Genomic DNA, 13,044 nt, shown 5'->3' on the forward strand with positions numbered 1-13,044 from the left:
TTGTTTTGCAAAAAACATATCTGAGACAGGGCTGTTATCTGAAATATATAAAGAACTCCTCAAACTTAACAATAAGAAAACAAACAACTCAATTAAAAAATGGGCAAAAGACCTGAGCAGACAACTTACCAAAGAAGATAGACAGATGGCAAAGAAGCATATTGAAAGATATTCAACAGCATGTGTCATTAAGGAAATGCAAATTAAAACAACAAAGAAATGCCACTATATACGTCTTTTAGAATGGCCAAAATCTGGACCACTGACAACACCAAATTCTGTTGAGGATGAGGAGCAACAGGAACTCTCATTTATTGCTGGTGAAAGTGCAAAATGGTACAACCACTATGAACAACAGTTTGAAAGTTTCTTACAAAACTAAACAGATTCTTAGCATACAATCTAACACTCACTTTCGTTGGTCTTTACCCAAAGAAGTTGAAACTGATGTCCACACAAAAACCTGCACACAGATATTTATAGCACCTTTATTCATAGTTGCGAAAAGTTGGAAGCAACCATGATGCCATTCAGTAGCTGAAGGGATAAAGAAACTTTGGTACATCCAAGCAATAGAATATTATTCAGCACTAAAAAGAAATGAGTTATCAAGCCATGAAAAGGCATGGAGGACTCTTTAACACATGCCACTAAGTGAAAGAAGCCAAGCTGAAAAGGCTGTATACTGACACAGCAAATCTATGATGGCAGTTAAAAGATCAGCGGTTGCCAGAGGTTAGTAAGGAGAGAGGGATGAACAGGAAGATCCCAGAGGATTTTAGGTCAGTACAACTATTCTGCATGATACTGTAATGCTGGATACATGTCACTATACATTTGTCAAAACCCATAGAATATACAACACCAAGAGTGAACCCTAATGTAAACCATGGGTGATAACGACATGTGAGTGTAGGTTCATCAGTTGTAATAAATGTACCACTCTGGTGGGGGTTGTTGATAGTGGAGGAGGCTGTGTGGAGGTATAATGAACATATAGGAACTCTCCTTACTTTCTATTCAATTCGACCGTGAATCTAAAACTGCTCTAAAAAGTAAAGTCTATTAAAAAACACTATATGCACAAAATTTTATGTAACTCTATTAATATGATATTACCAATAGGTTTATTTTCATTTTTTATTTTATTTTTATCCCCAAAGCCCCAGTAGATAGTTGTATGTCATAGTTGCACATCCTTTTAGTTGCTGTATGTGGGACGCGGCCTCAGCATGGCCGGAGAAGCGGTGCATCGGTGCACGCCTGGAATCCAAGCCCTGGGCCGCCAGTAGCAGAGCACGCGCACTTAACCGCTAAGCCATGGGGCCGGCCCGACCAATAGGTTTATTTTTAAATGCAAACTTTTCTTTCCATTTTGCTCAACTTCTCCTTCCCCTTTGATCTACCGACTAAAAAATACTGCTTATAATTCCAAATGAATTAGAAAAATTCAAATTTATTTTTTGAAGGCTATATAATATTGTAGGGGGATGGATATGCCATATTTATTTTCAATTACCCCTCTATTACTCAGCATTCACTTTGTTGCCAAGTTTCTTCCTACCACAAATTGGGCGGCAATGTATGTCCTCGCAAAGAGTTCTTTATTTCTAAAGATTGGCAGGAGTGGGTTTACTGGGATAGAGACCATGTGCAATTTCAATACTAAAAGTTTTTGCCACAATGCTGTCTGTAAATCTTACTTATAATACCAGCACTGAATAACAATAAGCTTTCTCTATCTCTCTTATTCATCAGAGCCACATATTTGCTTTAAATCTGCAATTGTCTTTACTCTACCTATTTTACATAACTTCTCATGAATTTTTCCTGACTTTAGACTCTAGCCATTTTGAAGTTTCAATTATGTGAATTGCCTCTTTATAGCCTTTGTCTATTTCCTATTAGGTTGTTTATTCCATTCTTGTTAACTTGTGAGATCTCTATATAGATATTAACCTTATCTCCTTCATCTGCTTTAAGTTTTATTTCCCCAAATTAGTCATTTAATAACCAACTGGGTTTATGATACTTTTTTTCCTAAGAAATTTGGCATTTTAATTAAATAGGCATTTCTCACATTCATTTTATGGCATTAGTATTTCTGTCATATTAAGAAGTTCCTTTGCCTTGTCCACGAACCTTCTATATATTCTTAAAATATATAGTTGTGTTTGCGTATTTAATGTTTTAATTTGAAATTTATTTCTACCCTGTGTATAAGCTTTTCATTCAGGTTTAATTTTTTCCTGATGGATAAGCAGTTAATGCCAGCACTATTTAACTATTTATTAATAGCATTTACTTTATGCATTATATTGAAATATTTCTTTAAAACATACATACATATACATACACACATATATATGTGCACATACATATATGGTGTAAGATAGATATAGATATAGACATATCTATCTATCTAAGGTTATATCTGGGAATTCTTTCTTCAGTTTTGCTAAACTCTTCACTCTTCTCGTCTCAATATCCAACTAACTTATTTGTAGTATTGTTTATTGTTGTTGTTTTTTATTTGGCATCTGATACGCCACTTGAGCACTTATTTTTCAAATATTTCCTTGTTCTTTTCAATGATATTAATTCTTCTCTTTATATTTTAATATAGTTTTATCCAATTCCAAAAATTGTACACTTTTGGAATTGCATTTGATATGTTGAATTTGCATTAAAGACATACAGTAATTTTAGCTTTAATCACTCTTGTGATTATTTTACTTTTACTTTACATCTTTGTAGCTTAGTAGCAATTACTATTAGTTTTCCCATGTTTCCCATGTGTCTGGCTGTCTTACCCCAGTCACTCATTAAATAAGGTTGTTTTTTTTTTTACTTGAGCCTCCTAAGTTTTCAATGAACACATTTATATTATCAGCAATAAGAGATGTTAGTCATATAACTTCCCCCAAATTCTATATTATCATTTCTTTCTTTATGATAGTTACTAGATCATCCAAGACAAAGTAAAATAATCATAGTCTCAAGCACCTCTGTCTCTTTTGTGATTTTAATTGAAATATTGTTAATGTTTTGCCATTTATGATACAGCTTTCTTTCTTTCTTTCTTGGTAAAGGATATTTATGTATTAAAAAAAGTTTTACTTTTATGTTATTATACATTTTTGGTTAGAGAAAAGTGCCTGAATTTTATTAAATAACTCTATCATTTATAAATATAAACATATTTTTCTACCACCTAATAGGTGATAAAGCAAATTATGTTCATTATATTTACCTATATGAAATCACATTTTCATGCGTTACCCATAATTGGTGAGAGTTTATTTTTCTTTTGGCATTCTTGGATTTTAATTGCTAACATTAGCATTTTATTTAGAATCCTGAACTGGTTTTGGTCTCAGAGTTTGTTTTTGTCTATTTTTAATAGTAAACATATGCTAGTGTCATAAAACAATTTGAGGTTCTTTCCACTTTTCTCTGTGGTCCTAGTAGTGTAAGAAATATTGGAATAGTTGTTCTTAAAAGTTATATACATCTCCAGGTTTATCCATGTTGTCACAAATGGAAATTGTGGAAATGTTGGTGAAAGGGCACAAACTTTCAGTTATAAGATGAATAGTTCTGGGAATCTAACGTACAGCATGGTGAGTATAGTCAATAATACTGTATTGTATACTTGAAATTTGCTAAGACAGTACATTTTAGTGTTCTTACCCCAAAAAAGGGTAACTATGGAGGTAATGGATATGTTATTTAGCTTGATTGTGGTAATCATTTCATAATGTATACATATATCAGATCATCACCTTGTACACCTTAAATATATACAATTTTTATTTGTCAATTATGCCTCAATAAAGCTGAAAAAAATTTAAAGAATAATAGAATCGCAAAAAGGAGAGAAAAGTTTGATAAATCTCATGTAGGAGAATGTAGATTTATTTTCAACCACTTTTCCCCTAAAAAATGATAAAGAATATATTTATGATTCTCAGAAAAACAAATTTTTAAAGTAAATATTATGTTAGAAAAAGGAACTGAAAAGTTAGATATGGTAGCAGGCTCCTTTTAGAAAATCCTTGAAAATCCACAAATATATTGAGTACTTGTTCCTTCATTCACTTAAGAATTTATCAAGAATGACATGCTTGCTGTTTAGTAAATGTTGAGAATACTGAAGTGATTGAAATGTCACTCTTGTCATTGTGTTCACAGTAATGTGGGAGGAAACATATTAAAGCAATTAATAGAATTATGTCAGAGAAGTTATGGGAGAACAGCAAAGAAATCAACTATCTTTGATCTAGTGAGTCTAAGAAGGATTTTCCCTTGTTCTCAAGGTTATATGACTACGCTCTTGGCAAAAATATTGGGCTTCATTTGCTAAATTGGTATTTATATGGATGACTTTTATACCAAAAAATTACACATAATTTAAGAAACCAGTTAAATTATTTGTCTAGATGGATAAAGGAACTTTAGTATAAATAATAATTTCTCACAGCTTTTTCTGATATCCATTTCAATAATATATCAATGTCCATGAGATTGAATATTATGGAAAATTTATTTCTAGAAGCTTTATATTAAAATCCATAATATTCCTGAAGTTTAATTTTTCTTTGTTTTCCCTTTAGTCAAGCTTGTGAACATGTGTATATGCACAGATGCTTGTATATGTGATACACATACACATACATATGTGTATATTTACAGAATACCAGAAATACATCTTAGAGATGGCTAAGTTTATAAGTATTTGAGAATATATAGTCACCTAATGTAAATGCTGATGTTCCTAAGTTTAAACTAAACTTTAAATATTAACATGAACAAAGGAGGTAAATTTCTAGAAATCAACAGCATACTTGAATGGTTACAGAGTCTTCATATACAATGGATAATTTTGCTGGATTCATTCCATTACATGTGCTCAAGTTTATTCACTAGCTATTAAAAGACTGTGGAGAAAATAAAAAAAATTCAGAGAAAATAAATGGCAATAATAAATGGATTAAAAAATTCTTAAAAGGAGAGATGAAAGAAATTTAGGCAATTGTCTGGAGAAAGAAGTCTGTCAGAGTATAAATTAAGAGTTTCAGAGGAGTTTCATTCCTAAAGTTTGCTTCTGGTTCTGAGAATGTATATAAATTAAAATTATAAAAGATGAAGCAAAGTTTGGTAAATAATAGTTATCCTTTTTTTAATCATGTTACGTAGATGTCTATATATGATTGTGCATGAATACACAGATTTGCTATATATGCACCAAGAAGAAAATATTGATCACTAGCCATAACCCTGTTCTCAAACCTTGACCCCTCAATCCAGCTGCTGAATTACAATTTCTATTTGAACGTCTCATAGGCTTCTTACACTTCACATTTTCAAAACTTGACTTTTGGTGCCCCTTCCCCCAAGGCTGTCCCCTGCACAATTGTCCTGTTTCACTTCATAGCAACTCCATTGCTCTTGTTGCCTGAGGTGAAACCTTGGAGTCATTTTTGTACTTGCACTTCTTTCTTCCTGGGCATTAAATCCATCAGTAAGTCCTATCAGGTCTACTTTGAACCAAATCCAGAATTTAAGTTCTTCCCGTAATCTCCACTCTTACCTCTTTAGTCCAAGCACCATCATAGTTGACCCTAGTTATAAGAATGCCTCTTAAACTGTCTCTCTGCTTCCACTCGTGCTCTGCTGCATTCTATTAATCACCAAGGAATATTTTAAAAGTGAATGTCAGAGCACGTTTCTCCTCTCCTCTGATCCAGAGTCCTCTGGACTCACTCCCAGTAAAAGCCCAAGTTCTACAAAGGTTTACATTGCCCACCACCCTACATCTCTAACCTTATTGCAATTACTCCCCTCCTAATACGTTTCTAATCCAGTCATGCTGCTCTACTAGCTGTTCCTTAAGAAACACACCAGGCATTCTCCTTCCTGTGGGCCTCGGCATGTGCCTTTCCTTCTGCCTGCAGTGTTTTCCCCACATTGTCAAATGGCTTGCCTTTCACTTTCTGTCCTCAAATCTCACTCTACAAATAGGCCTTCTCAAATCACTGATAGAGCTGCCCTATATAAAATAATACTCTGTCATTCTTAGCTTCCCACACCCCTCTCTCCTTTTCTTTGTGTCATTTGTTGTCATCTGCAGTATTATATATTTTTGTTCTTTCTCGCTCTAAAACATGAGCTCCAGGAGAACAGAAATTTTTTGGTCCTATTACGTACTCTATTCTCAGGGACTGGAATTGTGGCCGGCCCATAGTAAATAGTCAAAATATACCTGTTGTGTGAATGAATATTTAATTGTCCCTAGATCCTTTCTTCATTCATTGCAAAAAATGCTTACCGTGTAATTGATTTGTTTCAGAAGCTAAATATAGTATAAATCAGTGAAGCTTTTACACAAAATCTGGGTCATGACTCTCGATGAAATAACTACTTTAACTGAACACATAGCCTAGAGAGTAGAAAATTACAAAATAATTTTTCTTGGTACATAAACAGCTGCATTATAATGGTATATTGAAGACATCCATAGAGAATTCAGACAAACCGAAATCATCGTTTCTGCCTGTCAAACTAAGTGAACGGACACCTTGGATGAAAAATAATCTATGTGATTCTGTAACAAGATTCTGGGCTTCCGGAAGCCAGTATCAATCAATTTTGCATTTGTAGTGCATAGCATATTTTCTAACACATGATAGTGTTTATACCAAAAAAAAAGAATTGGTTGAGTCAAAGAACACTGGTATAAAAAAAAGAACCTTTTTGTTTAAATAGAACTTAAAAGATGATTAAAAACACCTCAGAAATACAAAAGATTATAAGAGAATACTATGAAAAGCTATATGCCAACCAATTCGACAATCTGGAAGAAATGGATAAATTCTTAGAGTTATACAACCTTCCAAAGCTGGATCAAGAAGAAGTAGAGAATTTGAATAGACCAATCACCAGTAAGGAGATCGAAACACTAATCACAAACCTCCCCAAAAATAAAAGTCCAGGACCAGACGGCTTCCCTGGTGAATTCTACCAAACATTCAAAGAAGACTTAATACCTATCCTTCTCAAACTCTTCCAAAAAATTGAGGAGGGAAGCTCCTAACTCATTCTACGAAGCTGACATTACCCTGATACCAAAACCAGACAAGGACAACACAAAAAAAAGAAAATTACAGGCCAATATCACTGATGAACATCGATGCAAAAATCCTCAATAAAATACTAGCAAATCGCATACAACAATACGTTGAAAAGATTATACACCATGATCAAGTGGGATTGATTCCAGGGATGCAGGGATGGTTTAACATTCGCAAATCAATCAACGTAATACACCACATTAATAAAATGAAGAATAAAAATCACATGATCATCTCAATAGATGCAGAGAAAGCATTTGACAAGATACAACATCCGTTTATGATAAAAACTCTGAATAAAATGGGTATAGAAGGAAAGTACCTCAACATAATAAAGACCATATATGAGAAACCCACAGCTAATATCATCCTCAATGGTGAAAAACTGAAAGCCATCCCGCTAAGAACAGGAACCAGACAAGGATGCCCACTGTCACCACTCCTATTTAACATAGTATTGGAAGTCCTAGTCAGAGCAATCAGGCAAGAGAAAGAAATAAAAGGGATCCAAATTGGAAAGGAAGAAGTGAAACTGTCACTATTTGCAGATGACATGATTTTATATATAGAAAATCCCAAAGAATCCACCAGAAAACTTTTAGAAGTAATAAACGAATATGGTAAAGTTGCAGGATACAAAATCAACAGACAAAAATCAGTTGCATTTCTGTACACTAACAACGAAGTAGCAGAAAGAGAAATTAAGAATACCATCCCATTTACAATTGCAACAAAAAGAATAAAATACCTAGGAATAAACTTAACCAAAGAGGTGAAAGATCTGTACACCGAAAACTATAAAACATTTTTGAAAGAAATTGAAGAAGACACAAATAAATGGAAAGATATTCCGTGCTCTTGGATTGGAAGAATTAACATAGTTAAGATGTCCATACTTCCTAAAGCCATCTATAGATTCAATGCAATCCCTATCAAAGTTCCAACAACATTTTTCACAGAAATAGAACAAAGAATCCTAAAATTTATATGGAACAACAAAAGACCCCGAATAGCTAAAGGAATCCTGAGAAAAAAGAACAAAGCTGGAGGTATCACACTCCCTGATTTCAAAATATACTACAAAGCTGTAGTAACCAAAACAGCATGGTACTGGCACAAAAACAGACACACAGATCAATGGAATAGAATCAAAAGCCCAGAAATAAACCCACACATCTATGGACAGCTAATCTTTGACAAAGGAGCCAAGAACATACAATGGGGAAAAGAAAGTCTCTTCAACAAATGGTGTTGGGAAAACTGGATAGCCATATGCAAAAAAATGAAAGTAGATCCTTACCTTACACCATGCACAAAAATTAACTCCAAATGGGTTAAAGACTTGAATGTAAGACCTGAAACTGTGAAACTTCTAGAAGAAAACATAGGCAGTACGCTCTTCGACATCAGTCTTAGCAACATCTTCTCAAACACCACGTCTGACCGGGCAAGAGAAACAATAGAAAAAATAAACAAATGGGACTACATCAAACTAAAAAGCTTCTGCACAGCAAAGGAAACCATCAACAAAACGAAAAGACAACCTAACTATTGGGAGAAGATATTTGTAGTCTTTTTTGATGCTAAGTCTTTGAAATCTGGGGTGTATTTTGCACTTACTGCACCTCTTAATTTGGACTAACCACATTTCAAATGCTTGTTAGCCACATGTGGCTAATGGAGACCATTTTGGACAGTGGAGTCCTAGTGTATTTCAATATACCAATCCAGCTTTCAAAATTTTTCGTCTTCACAAATTACTCTTACAACCATCTCGATTCTGCTACTCAGCCATAAGAAACGATGAAATCCAGCCATTTGTGACAACATGGATGGACATTGAGGGTATAATGCAAAGTGAAATAAGTCAGAGGGAGAAGGTGAAATACCGCATGATTTCCTTCATTAAGTAGTAGATAATAACAACAATAAACAAACACATAGGGACAGAGATTGGATTGGTGGTTACCAGAGGGGAAAGGGGGAGGGAGGAGGGTGAAGGGGATGATTCGGTACATGTGTGTGGTGATGGGTTGTAATTGGTATTTTGGTGGTGAACATGATGTGATCTATGCAGAAATAGAAGTACAGTGATGTACACCTGAAATTTTTACAATGTTATAAACCAATGTTACTGCAATAAACCAATGTTACTGGAAAAAAAATAAAGAATGCTTAAATTAAAAAAAAGAACCTTTTTGTTTAAATAGAACTTAAAAGATGATTAAAAACTAAATAGAAGTAGCTATAACTATCATCATAAATCTTTCTATTTTTAATATTTAAATACTTCAAAATTATAAAAATACTTTAACAAAGATTTTATAATTTTTAAATATTAAATATATTGTGAAAAAGGAGATAGCGATTATAGTTCTACAAAATGAATAACAAAGGAGCATTTGCAGTTAAGACTTTTTTTTTAATTGGATGTAGTGTTGGGTAATAGGATGGAAAATAGAGTGATGGAAAGTTCACGGAACACAGATGCAAGAAAAGAGTTGAGGAAATTGAAGGAGAGTTACATAATTCACTAAAATAGAGTATCTAAAAAGAAGTAGTAGAGAAAGGTTGTTTGGGTATTCGTATCTTTTATAGCTTCCAAAATGACTCGTAGAATGCAAATAAACAAAAATATAACGTTTTAAAGATTTTATTTATTTTATTTTTCCCCCCAAAGCCCCAGTAGATAGTTGTATGTCATAGCTGCACATCCTTCTAGTTGCTGTATGTGGGACTCGGCCTCAGGATGGACGGAGAAGTGGTGCCTCGATGCGCACCCGGGATCCGAACCCGGGCCACCAGCATCGCAGCGTGCGCACATAACCACCAAGCCACAGGGCCGGCCCCAAAATATAACGTTTTAAATGACAGATGATTATTTAAAAACAATCAAACAGAAAAAGTGGTTAAAATAAATGAAGACAAAATAAAATTCATAAGAACTACAGAAAATAAGGCAGATTGAGAAAAACGTGTTTAAAAGAATTATAATACAGAAAAACACTAGGAAATGAATTGAAAATAGATAAAATAAAATATGAAAGTAATAATATACTATTGTTGGGGGTAAAAACAAATGCCAGAGATTAGCCTTAGCATGGTTAAGTACATGGACATGTTCATACATACAGACATAAGTATAGATACACACAAACATAACACATACACATATACATATCTTCTGAACTTTGGGCACACATATCTTACTGCCAATCTGTAACTGGATATCAGTCTTACAGTCATGTTAAATTTACCACTTACCATTTCCTAATCCCCAAATCTGCTCTCTCCCATTGTTCCTCTCTTAGGGGATGATAGCACCATCCTCTGATAGCACCAACTACCCAGTGATTCAACCAGAAACTGAGCACCCATCTTTGACTTCTCCTGATGTGGCTCTTTACCAGCAGGTAAACTATATGGGTCGGGAGATGGAGGAGTAGAAGTAAGAGTGACCCCATTAACCATCACTCTTAGTTATTTACTTGGGGAATCTGTGCTGCTCTCCATTCTTGCAGTTTTCAGCCTGATAGGTTTAGAAGATCAGCTCACAAAGACAGAACACTTCCATCGGGGAAAAGAGTAAGAGTTCCATTAACATGAAGATTTAGCTGCCACCCAGTTTCTTCACACTTTGTGCTAATAAACTAACAAGCAAGAAAAGGAGTTATCTTCCTGGGAGGGATAATTGATCTGGATTAATGTATCAGGATTAATTATGAGGGAGTAGAATCGCTATTAAAAAACCGGTAATGTATTTTCACTGAATGTATCCCCTGGAGTATCTCTTGGTGCTCCTTTAATTCAATTCTCATGCTGAATCGAGGAGTGTAGGTGCCACCAGCTGAAGAGGGCATGTTGAAACAAAATCTCAGAACTCTCAGAGAGAAAAGCCTGAGTCACTCCCCCAAAAGAACCTCCCAGATAGTGAGCAGTGTTTGCTAAGGGTGAGGGGAACCCAAGATGATGATTATCAGTTGTAATGTCAAGACAAGCAATAGCAGAAAGGGCAACAGCAGAAAGACATCTCTCTGTTTAGATTCTCTAGGAAACGTGAGGAATGACAATTTTTGAAGAAGGATTCTCAGCCAGAATGTATGTACTAATTGAAAGTGGTCGATCTTAGTGGTGCAAGTGGTGGACTCTGGATTCTGTACCATCCAGATACTCCCATCAGAGTGGAAATACTTATATCCCTAGCTGCCAGGATTGTTGGCTGGTGATATCTTACACTTAAGTTCCTCTTTGGAAATTGCTCACAGGGGGCAAGCTATATCCGTTAAGTGGTTGGTGTCACGGCGTAAATATCTGGCTCCCTCACCTGAATTCAGGACAGCCCCAGAGCGCCCTATGAGATCACCCGAGGCTTCTTTTGCAACTGCATCAAATTCAACTTTTCATTCTGGCCAGAGCTGCTTCCCCCATTCCCCAAAGGCATTGTTACCAGAGCATTCCTTAATAAACTTGCTGTACACAAATATCAAAGTCTCAGAATATGTTTTATGTCAACATATATGAAGGGCACATATGAAAATAATATCCTACTGCTACTTACACTTCATTGAATTACCCACATAAGAAGAAAAATTACTTCTCATAATTAGGATCATCTATCCTTATAACTTTTGGTTTGAAACCTGTATTACTCGGGGCATAGTTCAAAGTATTGTAACAAGGAGTCTATGAAAGATTGTGAACATCAAAAGATGCAATTTTATTTTTCTGTCTTCTGATGTCCAGAGACTGGCTGTTGAGGGTTAGCGGAACAACGTGCTTGATGAGAGCATCCGGTGACCCAGACTCTTCTTTCCTTGTGTTCTGCTTCATTAACCCACAGTTGCCCACTTGTGGTCTAAGATGGATATTCCCGCTATTGCCCCCATGACTTTTTTCCAGACGGTAGGAAGTAGTAAAGGGAAAAGGAAGGACGTGGTCTTTTCCTTTAAGGGCATGATTCTTTAGGTGCATACAATATTTCCTCCAAGTCACATTGGCTGGCCCCTCAAACGGTGTCCTTAAACTGCAAGGCAGTCTGGGAAATGTAGCCTGTAGCTACATTTTAGCTATTCCTAGATAAAATTTCTATTATTATTGAAGAAGAATTAAACCAATATAGTGGAACAGCTAGCACTCTTGTCACAGATCTCATATTTGTAACTATTGTTTGATTTTTTTTCTCTAGGTATCTTCAGGTTGATGACATTTCTCCTGATTCTTTGCAGCCTAAGCTTTGTACCATATCACAGTTTCAGTTGTTTTGGAGAGTGACTGCGCATATAAATAACGGCCCCCACTCTTATTTGCTTAAAATTAATTTCAAATATTTCGTTTAGCTTATGAATTAAATTGGATGGTATAAATATACTATCCAAAATTATAGAAGCTTATTCACATTTTTTACCTAATACTATAATAAATAAAAATAAAATTAATTTCATTCACGTAGACTCATAGTCAATACATCTATTTGTTGTTAGTGCTGTGGAGTGGATTCCAATGCCTAGCCACCCTGTATATGGCAAAGCGACCCTGCCCAGTCTTGTTGCACCATCCTCTCACTTTCTGGTGCTATATCGGGCAATGCTCTGCTGCTATTTATATGATTTTGATGGCCAATTTTCTCTAAGTGGCCAGGTTCTTCTTCCTAATCTGTCTTAGTCTAGAAGCTCCACTGAAACCTGTCCACCGGTGGATGACCCTGCTGGTATTTGAAATCCTGGTGGCATAGTTTTCAGCATCACAGCAACATGCAGCCGCCACAGAATGAAAACAGACAGACAGGTGGTGTGGTTCCCTGATGGGAAAGTGAACCTGGGCTATAGCAGTGAGAGTGCCAAATCTTAACCACTAGACCACCAGGGTTGGCTAATATGTCTATATTTTAGAGTTTTACAGTTGTAGTGAGGTT

The 13,044-nt window shown here is 35.2% G+C and overlaps 1 long non-coding RNA gene across 2 annotated transcripts in view; it reads left to right on the forward strand.

Moving 5' to 3' along the window:
• The window catches only part of LOC147913446 (uncharacterized), a 106,913-nt gene extending 94,378 nt beyond the window's left edge, over positions 1–12,535 (forward strand). Inside the window, exons 4-5 of one of the 2 annotated variants that reach the window (XR_015548671.1) lie at positions 10,445–10,546; positions 12,319–12,535. This is a non-coding gene — a long non-coding RNA (uncharacterized LOC147913446). Of the gene's footprint in view, positions 1–10,444; positions 10,547–11,398; positions 12,113–12,318 lie in introns of those variants that run through there. The other variant, XR_015548672.1, reaches the window with a different exon arrangement.
• The last annotated feature ends 509 nt before the right edge of the window (positions 12,536–13,044 follow it).

This window comes from Ceratotherium simum, chromosome 27, assembly GCF_057802395.1.
Source record: "Ceratotherium simum simum isolate JZ-2026a chromosome 27, ASM5780239v1, whole genome shotgun sequence".
NCBI lineage: Eukaryota > Metazoa > Chordata > Mammalia > Perissodactyla > Rhinocerotidae > Ceratotherium > Ceratotherium simum.